Genomic DNA, 20749 nt, shown 5'->3' with positions numbered 1-20749 from the left:
AGAACCAGATGACTGCCCCTCCACTTAGCGACGCCCCTTTCACCTAGCGGCGTGACATCCCTGGGGAATATTCTAGTCGATAGCTCAGAGGTGACTAAACATTTATATTCCGTATCCAGCGATAATAACACAGCTGCATTTGAGAATACTGGAGAACGCATTACAGATCTCACGAAATACGGGCTGACAAACTCATTCAGGAAGGCCAGAGTGGGCTTTTCTTGTGAATTCATGAACGATCCTACAAGATTCCTCATGGTTACCTCCAACAACAGGGACAGAAATCGGGATGGTGTCGTTTTCTCGTTTGTGCACAGCGTGATTTTGAATTCAGCTCTCTGGTGTGTAGAATGGGAAAGAACGGAAGGGCCAAGTAACCACTCGACCTTGGCTTTTCTTGAACTGCCTGCCCCCAAATGTTTTGTTTTGGTTTTTTTTTGTTTTCCCAACTCTTTGCAGTTTGACACAAACTAAGAGTGGCAAACCCTAGAAATGAGGTGATGGACGGGCTATAAGGCGTGGAGACTGTTATCTGAAGACTCAGCACAGAGGCCCCGAAAATGGGGCTGAGATGTTTCAAGAAGAAATCCCCCGTGAGGCTTCCAGGTCAGCCTGGCTGTGCTGTGATCCCAACGTTGTCAGGAATTCTGCCAGGCCCTTGCTCATCTTTGACAGAACATGGGCAAGCGGGGAAGAAAATATGTGACAGGCTACTGAGAGAAGCAACATGGTCTCATTTGTTTAAGTGGCTTTTTGTTTATTGGGGGGGGGGGGGAATGACTCATAAGCTCACCAAAGAGAGGTGTGCTGGGATCTCTCCCAGTCTCCCTGTCTACCGTTACTTACTAAATATGACATTGTCTCTCCGAGGCAGCCGGGGGACTGGTTAAAAGCCCCTGTAGACACACACACTAAATTTCAGGTGCTTCCCCTGTCCTCCAGGCCCTGCCTGAAGGCAGTTCTGGTCCATTCATTCATGTCCGTCCCCCCAGCTACACTACAGAACACTTGAAAGAGCTCTGCTGAGAGACCAAAGCCTCTCAGGGGCACCCACTAGATCCCACCGGGGTCTGGACCTGTCTGCATTAACACCACACTCATCAGTATCATTGAATACATTCCTCCTCCTCTGATGTCACGGTCATCCAGCAAAGCTATGATTATAATGTGAATTTCCACGAAGATATTAGTATAGCAGAACATAAATAGTGGGCAATTGATCTGTGGTAATTCACAAGCTGGCATTCTGGCTCTCACCAGAACCTTTTAGCATGACCCACGCCCAGAGATGGGGCCAGGATTCTGCCCTCGGACTCTCTGTGCGTAAAAGCCCCAAATCCCTTCTTTTGCTGAGGCAAAGTTCCAAGACGTGATGTCCTGCTTAATAGGACGACGGGAAGTCCTAGTGAGATCTCTCAACTACGGTGAACACACTTAGGGAAAAATAGATCTGCCGTTGTTGGCTAAAAATTTGTATAAGAAAACAGTGGGGAAGAAGAGTGGACATGTTGAGACTCTGAATGACAGGCTAACATATTTGGCTTTAACAGTTTTTTTTTTTTTTAAATTCTTTAATGTTTATTTTAATGTTTATTTATTTATGAAAGGGAGAGAGAGAGAATCCCAAGCAAGCTCCAGGCTCTGTCAGCACAGAGCCTGTCTCACAGACTGCAAGATCATGCCCTGAGCTGAAGTCGCATGCTTAACCAACTGAGCCACCCAGGTACCCCAAGTTTTTTCCTTTTTAAATGTTTATTTATTTTTGAGAGACAGAGAGAGAGCACCAGGGAAGGGGAGAGAGAGAGAGGGAGACACAGAATCTGAAGCAGGCTCCAGGCTCCGAACTGTCGGCACAGAGCCCGACGTGGGGCTCGAGTCCACGAGCCGCGAGATCATGACCTGAGCCAAAGTCAGTCAGTCGCTTAACCGACTGAGCTGTCTCATTGCCGCAGCTTTAACAGCTTTAAGAAATAACCGAAAGTCATCAAAGCTTCTTTAATTTTTAGTAAAAATGGGAGGAGGGTAAGAAGGGTGAGAACAGAGACATGGATCTTAGATGTATGTTGTATTTGTAATTTAGGCGCCTCTTTTCATACATAGTTTTGGCCTAATCCTATCAACAGTGCAGAGCAGAAATGGCCATCCACACTTAGTGGATGAGAAAACCAAACACAAGGGGGAAGTGACTTGGTTAATGTCACTCAACCAGTAGAACGTGACATAAGGGCAGCTACTGCCATTCCAAATGCAATATTCATCCCCAAATTATTTAAATAATCTCATAGTAGTGTTAGGCCACAAGTATCCTGCTCAAGCCACCATAACAAGGTTGCATTTGCCTACTTAGATCTTGAAATAATATAAATAATACTTCTTTCCCCAATGGAATGGAGAGGGGTCTACAAATAGTTTCCTATTCAGTGAAGGTGAGCGTAAACTTAGGCCTAGGAATCCCATGCGTTACACGACCAACCAGCCTGCAAGATTATCCTTATCCGCACGCTCCCTGCTAGCCAGGGCCCTTGACTTGGGTCCTAACTGGCTGACCTTACATAAGTTCATTACATTTCTTGGCACTGGCCTGGACCCTCCATCTGCCCGTCTTTAAAAGGATGCCATATTATATTCCTAGTTTCATTAAGGGCAAGACTGATATTGCAAACAATATATTCTTCTTACAACCAATTGACCTGATGATTGATGTCAAGGTCACTCTACAGAGTCGCTAAAAATAGTCATCATGTTTGTTATATTGGATAGTCAAAATGAATATAGACATAAAGTACACTCGGCACACAAAAATGGTTTCACTGTCATCCAACAACCATTCCTTAAAGTGAGAGAGTTCAGGGGATATTGGTAAAGGGGAGTGAGGTGCGTGTTTTGTATTTATAACAATGAATGGGGATTTACGGGTTTTGGTTCCAAGAGGAGACTTAAGATGTGTATCTAGGATAATTGACACTTCTACAATCTCAACGGAAAATCCTTGAGATTGCAAGTCACAAAAAAAAAAACAATTTTTTTTTTTTTTAATGGATGACTCAGAGAACAAGCTCATATCACCAAGTGAGAACTTAGAGAAGATCTCCAGGCCCGGGAACTTGAAAAGACTGTCTCCCTTCTGATGGATTACACAGCCAGTGGTAGAGAGAAACTAAATCAATGGCACCTTTCTACTCTTTTTACAAAAGCTTGAAAGGAAAGGCATTCTAGAAGGTACATACAACAAAGGTAGACAGGAGATTAATATTTTATGCGAAGTTTAAACAAATGTGGTGGCTTCTACAGCCTTCTTGGTAAACAGGATATGTCAGCCAGTTTTCTGAGATCCCGGTCAACTGAATTCTCTCGAAGAGAAGCTCAGCCCCACACTATTCTACAGAGTGCTTCCTAGATACCAATCCTATACTCTCCCGACTGGTCTTCTTATGGGGAGTGGGGGATGGTAATTAAGACCAGGAGTGACCATATATGCAAAACACTGTAAGGCTATTATTTATTTTCAGCCCACCAAGAACCATCGTTTCTTTTATGGAGATTGAAGACCAGGCTCAGGAAAACCCAAGAAATCACTCATGAAATCACACAAAAAGTGCACGTGTCTGAATGTAGGTTTGCATCCGACTCTGCTGGACTCTGTAAAACAAGGTCTTGGGGGGCGCCTGGGTGGCGCAGTCGGTTAAGCGTCCGACTTCAGCCAGGTCACGATTTCGCGGTCCGTGAGTTCGAGCCCCGCGTCGGGCTCTGGGCTGGTGGCTCGGAGCCTGGAGCCTGTTTCTGATTCTGTGTCTCCCTCTCTCTCTGCCCCTCCCCCGTTCATGCTCTGTCTCTCTCTGTCCCAAAAATAAATAAAAACGTTGAAAAAAAAAATTAAAAAAAAAAAAACAAGGTCTTGGGGCGCCTGGGTGGCTCAGTCAGGTGAGCGCCCAACTTCGGCTCCGGTCATGATCTCACATTTTTTTTAGTTCAAGCCCTGCGTCGGGCTCTGTGCTGACAGCTCGGAGCCTGCAGCCTGCTTCGGATTCTGTGTCTCCGTCTCTCTCTGCCCCTCCCCCACTCTCTCTCTCTCAAAAATAAATAAACATTAAAAAAAATGTTTTTAATAAAAAAACAAGGTCTTTCCCCCATGTGACATGTGTCTTTCACCCCACTGCTCAAGAGTAGAAACCCCCCAATCAAGCTCACTTCATCAATTAACGAGTAGCTCCCTTAAAGGCAGACACCAGCAGCATTTGACATGGAGCCACTGCTACAGATGTCTTAGGTCGAACGTCCTAAGTTTTCTGACGGCGACTCGTAGGGAAATAGAGGATTTCATCTCTCCTTCAAATACACGTCACATATACTACCACCTACAACACAGGCCAGAGACCACACTCATTCCTTTGTTCCTCTGCATTTATTTGAATGAGTTTTGACCCCCGACAGTGACTCCGTGAGCTTTATGCCTGCTCCCTGAATCTTTGAAGAAGGTGCATATCCCTGAGCCCTGGGCTGATCTGGGCTCAGGGTTAGATGCCAGCACAGGATCTACCTAAAGACTCTGCAGGCTTGTACCAATGGAGCCTTTAGGTGCCTGGCTGAGCCGCCTAGCTCCATTCTCTTGCGTATGGAGACCATTCTGCAGACCCACTCTTAGGTTTAGGGCTGTCTCCCCCTACATTATTCTGCTAACGGTCCTTATTGCGATCTTGCTGGGTGGTGCAGGATACGCTAGATCTAATCAAATAGGAAATCTGAGTTACCCTGCTCTGGCAACATACATTTTAAACTATGGATCTAAACCACAATCACATAAATCACTAAAAACCCCATGGGTTTTTTCTCCCCTGCCGAGTGAACGGATCACCACTGAAAGAGCAATCCCTTCACTGCCTACAAAGGACGGACAAAACGCTCAGGGTTGTGTGGTTACTTCTCTTGCCGTGCCACATCGGGATATGGAGCAAGATGTGGTTACCGATGGTGCGCTGCCTTGGGATAGGCAGAAGCCTGACTCGATGGAAGTGTCTACCTTCGGAGGGAGGCGAAGTTCTCTTAAGTTTCCGTTCTTCCTACGTTCAGAATTCACTCGGGTTAAATGAACACAGATGACAACGCAGAATCAATAGGGATTTTTTCTTCCAAGCCCGTCAAACCTGTGGGACCTTTCACATCATCACCGTTTTATTATTTCTGTATTGAATCGTTCCAGGAGGACCTCATTCACATCTTACTCCTTTCCCTCCCGAGGCAAAGGCAAAGCTCTCCCGGCCTCTGAAGACACTGCTGCTTTCTTCCCAGTCGCCCTCTCCTGCAGGAATCAATGTTTATGGCTGCAGTTACAGTAAAAATAGCAAAAGTCAATATTTGTGCTCCGTATCTGTCAGATAATAAAGCTGGCTAGAGGCATGACCACATGACATCTGCATGCAACACACAGGGGCTGGTCCCCCCGTCCTTCCAGACAGTTTGTCTAAAGATGGCGTCATATTTGTACAGCTGACATTCCCAAATCCCCCGTGTGTGTCCTCGGGGAAACTCAAGATTTCTGTTTGATTTTTGATCTTGTTGACTCTGGCCTTTGGACTGGAAAAATTGTTTTTTTTTTTAAAAAAAAAGGAAGAAAAGAAGAAGAGAAAGAAGGCGCGGTGGAAAAGAAATATGAAAGAAAATGAAACAAGATGGATGATCACTCAGAAAATCTATCTAACAGTCCTCTTTGAGCTACTGTTTACTTACTGACTCCAAAAGGGAGAGTCGGAGACAAAGAAGTGGTGAAGAAATTAAAACAAAAGACCCAGAAACAAGCTGGGAAATCAGAGTTCCTTCTGAGGGTTTGGATTTTAGGTGAGGACCTAGGTCGCAGGTTTATCTCTACGAACTTGGGCAAGACTCTCACGGTACGTAAGCCTCAGGTTTTCTCGTCTGTAAAATGGGACCGTTACTGGAATCCACTCTGTAGGATGGTTGAAAAGATTAAATGAGATCCCGTGGGGGAAAGACTTGGGCACAGCAGGTGGGAACAATACCAGTGAGTCTTCTCCAAGCAAAGCAGTTTGTAAGTGAATCAACTCTACTTCTCCTTCAGTTCCTTGGCCTCCTTAAGCGACTAATGCAACTGGGGGGGGGGGGGGGGGGGAGCAAGCGTGAAAAGTCCAAACTCAGGCATTGTAAATGCATTTTTATGTCGCATTTCTTTGCTGGTATCATTGTTAGTCCTCCATGGCTTTATTCTTCTGCGCATTCGTCTCGCTCAGTGTTTCCAAGTCAGAATTATTGTGCTAGTCAAGGCTCAAACATCCCACTTCGGCTCAGGTCATGGTCTCACGGTTCATGGGTTTGAGCCCCGCATCCAGCTCTGTGCTGACAGCTCAGAGCCTGGAGCCTGCTTCAGACTCTGTGTCTCCCTCTCTCTTTGCCCCTCCCCTGCTCACACTCTTGTCTCTCTCTCTCAAAAATAAATAAACATTAAAAAAAATTAAAAAAAGAATTATTGTGCCAGTCTAAGACACCATTGTTGTAATTGTTCTGCAGTTTGACCCCTAATTTCCACTCAGAACTCCTACAGCATTTCGCAGCCTCTTTGCATCGCCCCTCCTATATAGGTTGCCTTCCCGGTCCCTAAAGGGGACACATTTTGGATCATGGGAAATGATTTCAGATGAATGAGGTTCTGGATTTCCAAAAGTCACTTATTCAAATACGTATTAGAGAAAATATAACCACAGACCACATCCGTGATTCCCTAGATACTATGCCTCAGAGGTTGAAGGTTACCGTTTCTTGAGCAGATCGCACTGTCGCCCGTCTAACATGGTCTCACATCTTTGTCTTGTCAATCCTTCTGTGAATATGTTCTAATGTGTCAATGGCTCTCTTAAAATATGATGTGCAGAGACAAATGCAACCCACCAGATGGGGTTGGAATAAAATGGGAGTTTCCCTCCTTCCATCTGAATTCAGCCTAAAATCCGTGAGCCTTTCTTGGGTTCCTCTATTCTGTTGTTGGCTCATATTAAAAATACACTCCTTAAGACCCTTCTCTTGTGGACTTCTCTGAACCCTTTCTTCTCCCTCTTTTTTTTTTTTTTTTTTTTTTTTTTGAATTTATCATCCCAGGACAATTTTTATCTTTTTACTTTTTTTATCTTTTTATCTCTTTACTAAAAAGTAAAGGACCGCTGGTTCCTTAAGGTCCAGCTACAGAGAGACTTTTCAGATCTTGATTCCTTCATCCAACATAAAGCCATCCCTCCAGGCTTTGTATTTTTTCATCTACTGGATAAGCATGCTTTCTAGGACTTCACGTAAAGCATTATTTCTCACAATCATCTACCCAAGAATCCCTAATCGTGAAGAGTCCAAAATGATCTTCTGCACGTTCAACATCAAGTTGGATTCACTAAAATCAAATAGGACATTTTTTTTGTCTGTACATTTTATAACGCATATGACCTTTTTTCATTCCACCTAAAAACGTCAAAGCCTACTGTGGCTTAATTTTCCCCAAAACCTCTGAGTAAAATTGGTCCTAGAAGAGAAAGTATAGTGTTTATCTTATGTCTGGCATGGAATGTTCCTCAAGACCATTTTTTTCAATGTTTATTTTTGAGAGAGAAAGAGACAGAGCTTGAGCAGGGAGGAGGCAGAGAGAGAGAGGGAACACAGAATCCGAAGCAGGCTCCAGGCTCCGAGCTGTCAGAGCCCGATGCGAGGCCTCTCCGAGGCGCAGAGCCCGATGCGGGGCTCGAATCCATGAACTGTGAGATCATGACCTGACTGAGCCACCCAGGCGCCCCAGGAACTTTTTTTTTTTTTTAAAGAGGGGGAAGAAGGAAGGAAGGAAGGAAGGGGAAGGAAAGAATGAATGAAAGAATGTACGAAGCATGTCCTTGGCTCGTATCACATCATCAATCTTCAAGAGTGGGACCACTTCTGTGATAGTCTTCTATTTCCAATATATATATATTTACTTGATTTTCATTTAATATTTTCTAGTATCTTGTTCGGGGTTATTTTCTTCCGATTATTCAATGTCCCTCCTCCCTTTCCACTTGCTTTTTATACTCGCTTCTTGCCATTTGACTACATACTCTGTACTATGTTACAATACAGGTTCATTTATTTAACAACTACTTAGTGTGCACTACTTAATTCCAAGCCTGGGAGTCGGCTGGCCAGAGAGGTACAGTGACCAACAAGACAAATCTGGCCCCTGGCCTCATAAAACCGAAAACCAGATGCTTTGGACAGCCCTTCGGTCTCTTCAGACACCCTCTGTTTCCCTCCCCTCAGAATAATCGTCATCGGTATAGGCAGCTCTCACCCCATTAAATTGCCACTAGCTATCAAATCATAATTACACGTCCTCTGAAAACCCACCCAAGCCGCATTCTAAATGCTGCTGGCATCTTTATGTAAACATTCCTATGTGCTCCTGGCTGAGAAACAGTTCTACCTAAGCAGAAGGTGAACACGCTGGGCTCGGTGAGGAAAAACCAAGAAAGGATCCCTGAGTGGACGTTGCTGCCCATGAACACAAGGGCCTTCTCAAGATGTGCTTCCTTCAAAGGCTGAATGAAGCATGTTGTGTGAAACAACTTACATGATGGTTTTCCCAGCTGGCGGCCGTTTGCAGAGGAAAACGCTGTTATGCTATTTCTTTCTCGACGACAAATTATTTCAAGGAACTCACTGTATTACTACGGTCACTTTTATCGTTTGTATTACAAATGGTCGCTGTAGCAATATTTTGAAAATATAAATGGAAAAACAGAAGAAAATTAAAATAAACTTGGGAGAGCCACTGGCAGAGATAGCAATATATTGGTGTTGATCCTTCCGAGTGTTAAAACTTTCAAAATTGCGAACACATATTACGTTTGTTACTTTATCCTGTTTGGTATTAGACCATAATCGCATACTACGTTTTTCCTCCTACAATATATGACTGTTTCCCGTGCTAGTAAATGGTTTTCTAAAATACAGTATTAATAATGGTATAAGATACTGTCATACCATAATTTATTTTAGAATGCCTTAATATTTTTTAAGTTTTTTTTTTAATGTTTATTCATTTTTTAGAGAGAGAGAGAGAGAGAGAGACAGCATAAGCAGGAGAGGGGCAGAGAGAGAGGGAGACACAGAATCCAAAGCAGGCTCCAGGCTCCGAGCTGTTAGCACAGAGCCACAAGGCTCGAACTCACAAACCATGAGATTGTGACCTGAGCCAATGTCTGTGGACGTGTAACCAAATGAGCCACCCAGGCACCCCTAGAATGCCTTAATATTACACACTGAAGCAGTTCTCAAATTTTTTACTATTATGGATATCAGTCTGATGAACTTTCTTAGAGCAAAATCATAAAATACATCTGTATGTATTTATTTAGAATAAATTCCTAGTGGTAGAATTATTAAGTAAATTTCTACTGAAAGTATTAATGCTGTCATTTTACATAAATTCCAAATATTTTATCAGATTTCTGTCATTTGAATATTAATTGTATTTACAACGTTGGGGAGGTACAGCTTTTATTTATTTCCATTGTAGCAAAATATATTTATATTTTATGGTTGTATTTTATGCCCTGTTTGGTGTTCATTTAATTTTTAATTCTTTCTTTCCAAAAACCCCCATAAAAGAATTAGATAAATGGGGGAGGGGGCTTCTGATTTTATCAGTGCCAGAGATTAACGTTTAAGTCCCATAGGGTAGAATTTTCAAAGTCTGTGATAGGAATATACAGAAATTTCCAAAATACAGAACATAAACAAGATCACATTGAACCAAGCGCTTGCCAGCCAATGAATTCTACACAACTAATTAAAAAATGCCACAAACTGAGAAGTTAAGTGGTCCAATAATAAATGTTCACAGTCTTCTTCCTCGTGCTTTCTAAATCTTTTCCAAGTAATATGGACTTCCGTTGTGATAGAGACAAAAATCAGCAAACAAAACGAGAAAGCAAGGTAGACTGCAGACGGGGCAGAAGGTGCTTGTTTGATAGATCTGCGGGTGATGGGGGTATCGCCTTACAGCGGGGGGTGTCAGGTGGGAGCAACTCATGCGCCTATGGCTTTAACCAGTATAGAGCGGTGGTTCTTAGCCAAGAGTAATTTTGTCCCCCTCTCTCAGGGACACTTGGCAATGCCTGGTTGTCACAACTGGGGTTTCCACCGGCATCTACTGGATGGTGCCCACGGATGATGCTAAATATTCCACAATGCACAGCCACGCCTTCTACAACACATAGTTATTTGGCTCAAGTCAGCAGTGGTGCCAAAATTGAGAGATATTCATGTACGGGCTTTGGCATGAGTGATCTCTAAATTGGGGTGCAGGCGGCCCAGGAAGCGCACAGGACTATAGGTTACAGCACAAGGAAAAAAATATTAAAATTTCAGTTCATTTTCGTTCCCCCAAAAAGTCACATTAATGTTTATTAATACTTGTATAGATCGACACTGTTCCCCTTGCGCAGTCTAGGTGTCCCTCCAGTCACACTTGACATTTACTCTGAAACACCCCGAGGGATGACAGAGGACCACAGCACAGAGGGGCTGGCCGTGGCACCCCGTTTGCTGGCTTGCAGCCTACTGTGACATTCCACAGCTGACATGTGCCACATCACGTACGTCACGCAATGTTGACTGAGTTGCCTATCACAACACGTACCAACACCTTGAAAAGATCTCGTAAAGGATCAGACTGAATGAAGATAGCATTTGAGAATTGAGAGTCCAGATAGAAACTCACGCATGTATGGTCAATCGACTTTCAACAAATGTGCTAAGAGAAGTCAATGAGGAAAGAATACACTTTACAAGTGGTACCGAGACAACAGAAGAGCCACATGCAAAAGAATGAAGCCGGACCCCTAGCTCACACCATATGCAAAAATTAACAGAAAATGATCAAACACCTAATATAAGAGCTAAAATGATAAAACTCTTCCAAGAAGACATAGGTGAACATCTTTGTGACCTTACATGTGGCGGTGTTTTCTTAGGTATCTCATCAAAGGCACAGGTCACCAGAAAATTAACAAGATGGCTTAGGCCCTGTGAGTAGTCAATCACAGTATAAAGACTACTTTTAAATGAAAACATCTGGGCTAAAGAAGATGCGGAAAGAAATTTTATCTGAACTTCCCTTACCTTACGAGAATAGAACTTCCAAAAAACACAACTGACAGTGACCTCGCTCCTAGGGAGTTTCCTGTGAATTCAGCTGCAGAGACAGCCTGCCCCCATTCCATTAGCATGAAAAGGTCCAATAGAGTCTTCCAGACCATCCCAATGAAGCCCTAAAAACAAACAAAAACAAAACAAAACAAAATACCGTCAAGTTATGCATATAGCCCTTTCTCTCTGGCTAATGAGGGAGATACACTTCACTGAATGCATAAATATATAAATATTTTTTCTCCTCTTAACCTGTCTGCTGTTTGTTAATTTGTATGCCCCCATCCACCGCACCCAAATAACAACAGGAAGTTTTCCTCCCAACATCCTCATTCAAAATAAAAACTTCTTATGTTTCAAAAGACACTATCAAGAAAGTAAAAGCCAACCCAAATTAACAGGGCAAAATATTTGCAAATCACGTATCTAATAAGGGTCTAGTATTCAGAATATAGGAAGAATCATATAATAAAAAGACAAACAACCCAATTAAAAATTGGCAAAGTATTTGAATAGATATTTCTCCAAAGATAACATAAAAATGGCTGATAAAGGGCGCCTGGGTGGCTCAGTCGGTTAAGCATCCAACTTTGGCTCAGGTCATGATCTTGCGGTCTGTGAGTTCGAGCCCCGCGTCAGGCTCTGCGCTGACCGCTTGGAGCCTGGAGCCTGCTTCAGATTCTGTGTCTCTCCATCTCTCGGCCCCTCCCCTGCTCACGCTCTGTGTCTCTCTGTCTCTCAATGATAAATAAACGTTAAAATTTTTTTTTTAAATGGCTGATAAACACATGAAAATATGCTTATCCATCACTAGTCATTAGGGAAACGCATTTCAAAACCACAGTGAGATGCCATGTCATACCCACTGGGGTGGCCAGAACCAAAAAGACAGAGAAGCACTGTGGGAATGTAGGGAAATCGCAATCCTTGAACACTGCTGGTGGGAAATGTAAAATGGCAAAGCCACTTTAGAAAACAGGTCGGCAGCTTCTTAAAATGTGAAATTACAGAGTTACCGTACGACACAGCCATTCGACTCCTAGGAATATACCCAAGAGAACTGAAAACATATTTCCATATAAAAACACTTGTAAACTTGTTCATAGTGGCATCATTCATAATAGCCCCAAACCGGAAATAATCCAGGTACCCAGTAAGTGCTGAATGGATAAACAAATACGTATATCCCTAAAATGGCATGTCCACACAGTCATAAAAAGGAATAAAGTACCAACACATGCTACAACATGGATGAACCTTAAAAACATACTAAGTGAAAGAGGCCAGAGACAACAAAACCACATATTGTAGGATTCTTTTTTTTAAGTTTACTTATTTGCTTTTTTGAAAGAGATAGAAAGCAAGTGGGGTGGGGGGGGCGGGGAGAGGCAGCAGCAGAGAGAGAGGGAGACGGAAAATCCCAAGCAGGCTCCGCCCTGTCAGTGTAGAACCCGATGAGAGGCTCGAACTCACACACCGTGAGATCATCACCTGAGCGGAAACCAAGAGTTGGATGCTTAACCGACCGAGCCACCTAGGCACCGCTGTATGACTCTGGATAATTTGAAATAGGTTTTATCATTACTTAGGAGATAATAATTTACTAATAAATAAGTAAAGACAATAGAGCCGTTGACAACTGGCATTGCAAAAAGAGTCTGTTCCTCACAATTTCCAGAAGGAAGGGAGACACCATACCTGAGAGGCCACATGAGAAAACACAGATGTGGCAGGAGGCAGAGGAAGGGTGGGCAGCCATGAACCAGAGTGGTCGTTGAGGTTTTCATGGGAAGGAACAGCAAGCAAGCTCAGGGGGCAATTCCAAGGGTGCAGGGACTGTCGCAAGTTGTCTGATACCTGGCCCTGGGGTAATCAGTGCAGGTGCAGAGTGGCCCATGTGTGAGAGCTCCTTCCAGGGGGGGCCTGGAGGTGTGTGTTGGGGATCTGTGGGTTTGCATCTGCATTGAAAGGCACACTCCGGCTGGGTTGTTTACTGACTCTAGGAATTAGCTACTCCTGGAAGGGTCAGTCCCTCAAGGGTTAGCAAGACCTCAGATGTCAATGTTTCAGCACACAGACAATAAAAGACATTGCCAATCTATACGAAGTGCCCAGAATGGGCAGATCCAGGAAGACAGAAAGATTTGTGGTTATGCACGGGGGCACCTGTGTGACTCAGTCGGTTAAGCGTCTGACTCTTGATTTCAGCTCAGGACACGATCTCATGGTTCATGAGTTTGAGCCCAGCATCGGGCTCTGCGCTGACAGCTCGAAGCCTGCGTGGGATTCTGTCTCCCTCTCTCTCTGCCCCTCCCCCTCTTGCACGCATGCTCTCTCTCAAAAAAAAAAAAAAAAAAATATATATATATATATATATATATATACTTGTGGTTATTCAAGAGTTGGGGACACAGAGGAATGAAAAGTGACTGCTCATGGATACGGAGTTTCTTTTGGGGGTGACAAAAATATTCTGGCATCAGCCAGTAATGGTGGCTGTACAACCTTGTGAATATACCAGAAAACACCAAATTGTACACTTCCAAATGATGACTCTGGTGCCACAGGAATTATACCTCAATAAAAAAAAAAGAAAAAAAGAAAAAAAGAAAAGTTGTAACAGGGAGAAAACCATCCAGTGGAAAAAAAATACTCTGTAATTAGGAAGACCTATTGTTGGGGAATCATTTGGGGGGAGAAAATGAGGTTTATGATTTTCCTATAGTCAAAGAAAGGAATATTGGCAAAGCCAATTTCTTCAGGAAAGCAAAAATTTTTTTAACCTTTATTTAAGGCATAAGTGGTTTAAAACCATTGCTTTGGGTTGGAATTTAAACAAAATATGGCTCATGTCGTGGGGTGTAATAGATATTCACTCCCCGTATTTTTGGTACAGAACTCCAGGTACTGAAGGGTTAACCATATCCCCAGTTTCCAAGGGGACATGTGACCTACACCTGACCAATCAGGCATCATATTACCATAGACATAAAGATTGAGACCAAATTAGACCAAATTATCAGTTAAATGAAGCCACTAAGACCCAATTCTGAGGCTTCTGTGTGAAGAGACATTTCTTTCTAGTGCAGTCAACACAGAGACAAAAGTCAACACAGAGACAAAAAGACAGGGAGAGATACTGTATCCTTATACCTGGATTGCTTATGTACCTGAATTGAGCCTTGCCTGAAGCTTACGTGCAGATGTTTCGCTCATGAAGGTTAGCTTTCTCGTTGTTTGTTTTAAGCTAGTTTTAACTGGGTTTCCTGCCACTTATAATCAAGTAAGTCCAAAAGGAAACCCAGAAAATGTTTTCAGGAAAAAAAAACAACTCAAACAATATAATGCATAAATGATCTTGCTAAGGAAACAAATGAGCTAGTGTTTACCGATTGCTTAACAGGCTTTATTGGATCTAGCAACCATGTGCATTATTTTGCTCCTGTGTGGTTAGCTACATCTTAAGCATAAAGCCTGATATCCGTGACCATTCCTTTGAAAGCAAGAATGAAAAAAAATCACGCTCTTGGGGAGGAAAAATTTTTCCTCTATCCTCTTATGTCTGTGCTCAGAGTCCTGCAAATTAAATGAGCAAAAGACAGGTTGGCAAAAGAATGCATTTTTATTCACCTACTCTGTATGCAGGAGTACACAGAAAAATGACTTGGGGTTTGGGGGCAGGTATTTAGAATTTAGGACTTAAACACCAAATTTAACAGGTGAGAAAAGGGCACTTATAAGAAGACAAACGACTTCTTTGGAAAGATAAATGGGCTCTTAGGAGAATGGGTGGGACGCAGGACAGTTTTTGGACAAAGTCTGTCTGGGTGTGATATTGACCGCTTTTCTCAGAGAAAGAGAAAATTAGAGTTGCTCCCAAGAAGGGGATTTAGAACAATTGAGTTCTTTTGAGGGGGTCTCTGCATTTAGGCAGATAAAGGATATCAGGGACACAAATGCCTTCAGCTCAAGATAATTTTTATGTCACAGTGGCTTATTCTGGATCCCTTCAGTGCAAATTATTTGACATTCGCGTAGCTAGTTACGAAGCAAAACAAAGAACTAAAATAAAACCCGTGCTGTCCGGCTCCAGTTGTGAACTGCAGAGTCTCCTTGATAAGCTAAAATTATCATCTTTTCTTATTCTTAAAGCCATTCAACAATTCCCCCCAAAGACATTCAGATCTTGGTTTTGCTCTGTAAGGAAAAAGAAATTGTCGCACAAAACGTGAATGTCACAGCTCCTTGGGTCTTTAAGTGGTTCCTGAATGTCAAATATTTCGCTCTGTAAAGTGCCAGGCATTTATCTTATTATGGTCATCTTTTGCTTTCCGCTTTTTTTTTCCTTTGGAAAAATATTTGCAGAAGAAAAAAAGGGGGGCGGAAATATGTACCTTTGCAGCCACAACAGACTAACCGTATGTGCCTGTCGTCAGCCCTTGCTGTCGGATTGACAGTCCCAGCTGTTGATAGGCTGTGGCAAGACAGGGGAGAGAAAATGCAATTCGTCAGGACACTGGGCAAATGGGCATGTCTTAATGTTACCATTTTCCTTATGGTCATAATAACCCCCTGCATAGCACACCTGGAATAATTTAACTGAGTTTGACTGATCAGTTGAGATATTATTTGGAAAGTATGCGGTCTCTCGTTTTCTGCCAGGGGCTGGTGGATTCGACAGCGAGCAAGCCAGAGTGTGCTCTCCAAGGCCGGTGATGTGCTGATGTGCCAGTGATGGGGGTTCACGATCATCCAAAGGATGCCCTTTCCTGTCCCTGACCGCGTTAGCCCAGCTCCTGACTCCGCGTGCAACAGACATGATGATCACAGATCGGCTGCAAAGAGGTCTGTGTTACTGTTTTTGTTTTTTGTGGAATTGACTGCCATCACATAAAATTCAGGAGGTCACATTAAAAAGCTCCCAGTCTTGGGGCACCTGGGGGGGGGGGGTCAGTCGGTTGAGCGTCTGACTTCGGCTCAGGTCATGATCTCACGGTTCATGAGTTCGAGCCCTGCGTCAGGCTCTGTGCCGACAGCTCAGAACCTGGAGCCTGCTTCGGATTCTGTGTCTCCCTCTCTCTCTGCCCCTCCCTCACTAGTCCTCTCTCTCTCTCTCTCTCTCAAAAATAAATAAAAACATTTAAAAAAAAATAAGAGCTTCCATTCTGGCTTCTCTTGAAGTATCAGAACGTTTGGCCCAACTGGGCTTCCATTTTCACACTAGAGTTGGCTGGTGCCTCACATCTAGACAGGAGCCATGCGTCCCAGGGAACCGTGGTCACCACTGCCATTTGACATCCGTGTCTTCTATTTATGCTATCTGCCTGGGCCCTGGAAGGAGCTGAGTGTGCTGTCCTTAAGGCAGAAAGTAAAAAAAGGGCTACTGGGGAAATTTCCCTTCGCCCTAAGAGCATTGGTCCAATTTCTCTTGGACCTGACCAGGTCCACACTGTGACCAATCACTGCCTTTGATAGGGTTAGAACTCCTAGCTGTTCATCCAGATGGGATTGTGGAGTTGATCCTGATTTCTCTCTCTATTCTCTCTGTCAAGAGGAAGGTAGGTAGGTAGATGATAGACAGATGATAGGTAGATAGATAGATAATACATAGATAGATGATACACAGATAGATAATATATATAATAGATGATAGATAATACATATAGATAGATATACATAGATAGAGGAAGAAATGCGCGCGCGCGCGCACACACACACACACACACACACACACACACACACACATTTTCACTTCTTTCCTTCTGTCTCGGTGAGAAACACCCAACTTCTAGCTTAGCAAGCCCACATCTGAAAAGGATGTTTGAAGTAATAATCAGTCATAAACTGATTCTTTATCACTGTCTCACAAATGGAGAACGTTTCTTGCTATCTCCAGCCATGTGTTAATGGTTTCTCTGAGGTCACCTGTACAGATAGATCTTTTGAATTTCACTTGGAACACATGTGGTTTTAAGCTAGATGTTAATTGGAAACATTTATAGTGTCAAACATTTGATTAATGCTCTGGGTTTTAATTGAAAGGAATACGCATTTCTTAAATCAGCTCTTCACAGTAATATAGCTTAAAAAAAAAAAAGGTTCCTAGAATAGGTTAAACATTTATTTGAAAACCAAGTAATATTAAAAAAAAATCTTCATCATGTATACTGATTTGCCATCATCCCCTTTAAACAAATATTTTGGGGACAATTATTAGTCAATTGACCATTAGAAAAAAATAATCAGATGCCAATAAACACAATCCTGCTTCTGGCTGATGGCCAGTCAAAATTCAGAAACATACTGACGGTGATTTCACTCTAATGTTGCGTTTTGGGTGTAACACAGAACATTCTACACGTTTCGCACTTTGGAGAACAAGGTCTAAGAAAGGGAAACCCTATTGCCTCCATGCGAGAGTTGCTGTTGTGTGCCTGGGACCCTCTAACCTGAAACAATTAAGATGTGGTTTGGGGACTGAGCACAGGGTAATATTCTCCAGGTGCGAGAAGTCCAAAGCGGGACCCAGTTGCGTTCAGAAGAAGGTATATTTTGACTTTAATTTTCGTTCGTAAAGAACCCAAATTGGGTCTCCAGATGGTGCCCTGTAGACATAATTAAGCATTGCAATAAATCACATGCCAGTGACATGGCAATTATTCCTGGGTTCTCAACCCTCCCCTGTCAGGTGCTCAGAGAGGCACACCCAGGCATTCTTTTAGGTGTTCCGGAACAACGATATGCCATCTATTAGGGGCCTAAAGGGGGGATGCTGTCACTTGCTTCTTACTGTCGGCCAGGACAGATAATAGGTGCAAGATGTAGTCTGGCGTGGAGATAGGAGTCCTCACGGCTGCCCTGCTTTTAGTACAGGAGAGAATCCAAATAAGGGGGGAAAGTGTCACAAGGCCATTCCTACCTAATTGCCCTGCCTGAAATGGGAAAAATGAAGTATGCCCACCAGGCCTTTGAGTTTTCACACCAGCAAACAACTTGCTTTAGGTGTTTTTCTCCACTGAATGCACTTCCTGAGAGATTGTTTGGGACCCGTGTATTCCTTATCCCTTTGTTCATTCAACAAGGACGTGTTCTAGTGCCCCTCAAACTCAAGTAATGTGTAAACCTCTTTACTACTCCCAAGAATCTGTCCGCGGACACGCCTAGGACATCTGCCTGAGCAACATGGACTTGGTTAAGAACTTAAAAGCTTACCCGATGAGGGGCGCCTGGGTGGCGCAGTCGGTTGAGCGTCCGACTTCAGCCAGGTCACGATCTCGCGGTCCGTGAGTTCGAGCCCCGCGTCAGGCTCTGGGCTGATGGCTCAAGAGCCTGGAGCCTGTTTCCGATTCTGTGTCTCCCTCTCTCTCTGCCCCTCCCCCGTTCATGCTCTGTCTCTCTCTGTCCCAAAAATAAATAAATGTTGAAAAAAAAATTTAAAAAAAAAAAAAAAAGCTTACCCGATGAAAATATCTTACAAGGCAGAAGAGTCAACGCGAAATAGAAATAAATGTCATTTTTCAGGGCACCAGTTGGTTAAGTGTCCAACTCTCGACTTCGGCTCAGGCCACGATCTCATGGTTCATGGGTTCGAGCCTCACATCAGGCTCTACGCTGACCATGTGGAGCCTGCTTGGGATTCTCTCCCTGCGCCCCTCCCCTGCCCGTGTGCTCTGTCCCTCTCTCTCAAAATAAACAAATAAATTAAAGAAAAAAACAAAAACAAAAAACGAAGAAATCTCAGGGGCACCTGGATGGCTCAGTCAGTTGAGCGTCCGACTTTGGCTCAGGTCCTGTTCTCACGCCTCATGGGTTCGAGCCCCGCGTAGGGCTCCGTGCTGACAGCTTGGAGCCTGGAGCCTGCTTTAGATTCTGTGTCTCCCTCTCTCCCTGCACCTCCCCACTCACACTCTGTCTCTCTCTCCTTCAAAAATAAATACACATTAAAAAGTTTTTTTTTAAAGAAATCTCATTTTTAAGTTGGGTAAAAATACTTTCTAACGTTTTTATGGCATTAAAAACACAAGATTTGGGGTGCCTGGGTGGCGCAGTCGGTTAAGCGTCCGACTTCAGCCAGGTCACGATCTCGCGGTCTGTGAGTTCGAGCCCCGCGTCGGGCTCTGGGCTGATGGCTCAGAGCCTGGAGCCTGTTTCCGATTCTGTGTCTCCCTCTCTCTCTGCCCCTCGCCCGTTCATGCTCTGTCTCTCTCTGTCCCAAAAATAAATAAACGTTGAAAAAAAAAAAAATTAAAAAAAAAAAAAACCCACAAGATTTCCCTAAAATTCTCTTGAGTCTGGGAAACTACCGTTCTATGAAATACTTAAAGTGTATCACATCAGACACCCTAACACCCCCTGGGCCTACGAAGCTCATTAAGGATTGCCCTGGTCTTCAAAAAGACAGAAAGAGGCCTCCAAAGAGGCCTCCAGCATATCACCCGTGTGTGTTTGTTTTTTTTAATGTTTATTTTTGAGAGAGAGAGACAGAGCACAGTAGAAGAGGGGAAGAGAGGGAGACACAGAATCCGAACAAGGCTCCAGGCTCTGAGCTGTCAGCACAGAGCCCAACGCGGGGCTCAAACTCACGAACCGCGAGATCATGACCTGAGCCGAAGTCAGACTATTTACTGACTGAGCCACCCAAGCGCCCCCAAATCATCTGAGGGCTCTGAGTGTTGGGGTCACCTGAGTGGGACTGCATGCTTCCCTGCTGTGCCGTAAGCTACTGAAACAGAACTAAAAGTCTCAAATCACTAGGAAGGAAACGTCGTAGTTAGAGGGTCTTTCTCCCTCCAGTGTTAGTGGGATATCTCAACACAATGTTATTCTTTTACAGTTTTGGAGGTCAGAAGACTGCAATCAATGTCACCAGGATGAAGTCAGATGTCAACAGGGCCCGGTCTTTCTGGAGGCTCCAAGGGAGAAAGAACATGGTCCTCACTGTTTTCAGCTTCTGGAGGCTGCCCACACGCGTCCTCTTCCGACCCCTTCTTCACGTCACTCGACCTCTTGCTCCCATCATTTTCTCTCTCACATCCCTCTGGTTTCCTTCCCTCCTCTCACGAGGAACCCTATGATCGGTGCCTTCGAGGATTCCAGGGGTGAGGATGTAAATATCTTGGGGGCCGTTATTCAGCCTAGTGCAATCCCTTAGGACCCAAGCCTTTCTCCAGCCCTGACCCCTCACTTCAGGGTTCGTGTCATCAGCCTTACCTCTTGACTTGGCTGTGACATCACTTTGTACGAACAAATCTCAGAGAAGCTCCTTTTCGCTCACCTAAAATCTGCTCCACAACCGCACCTCCCTTCTCTTGGAACAGCCGTTAACGGTTCCACCTTTTTCGTGGCTTTGCAATCCCGGTGTTATTCCAAGAATCAGCATACTTTCTTTATCCCACCCTCGATGCCCTCTGCCTCCTAAGAGCCAACACTCAGCCTTTGAAATGCCTCCCCATGTCTCCCTTTGCTAATCTCAGCTGCTACCTCTCTCTCTGGAACAGTCAAGTGTCCTGATAAGGACTGCATCACATGTTGAGTGAGATCTTCAGGCCTTTGGACCAGCGTGCTTTGTATCTAAATT

At 43.8% G+C, this 20749-nt stretch overlaps 1 long non-coding RNA gene across 1 annotated transcript in view; it reads left to right on the top strand.

Moving 5' to 3' along the window:
* Positions 1–18626, top strand: part of LOC147574044 (uncharacterized) — a 77531-nt gene extending 58905 nt beyond the window's left edge. The window contains exon 2 of the long non-coding RNA XR_015243691.1: positions 18438–18626. This is a non-coding gene — a long non-coding RNA (uncharacterized LOC147574044). The remainder of the gene's footprint in view (positions 1–18437) is intronic.
* Positions 18627–20749: the final 2123 nt, after the last annotated feature.

This window comes from Puma concolor, chromosome E1, assembly GCF_028749965.1.
Source record: "Puma concolor isolate L17-30 chromosome E1, mPumCon1.1.hap2, whole genome shotgun sequence".
Classification (NCBI taxonomy): Eukaryota; Metazoa; Chordata; class Mammalia; order Carnivora; family Felidae; genus Puma; species Puma concolor.
The sequence above is the reverse complement of the archived record's forward strand: the minus strand, read 5'-3'. Positions and strand labels throughout refer to the sequence as shown.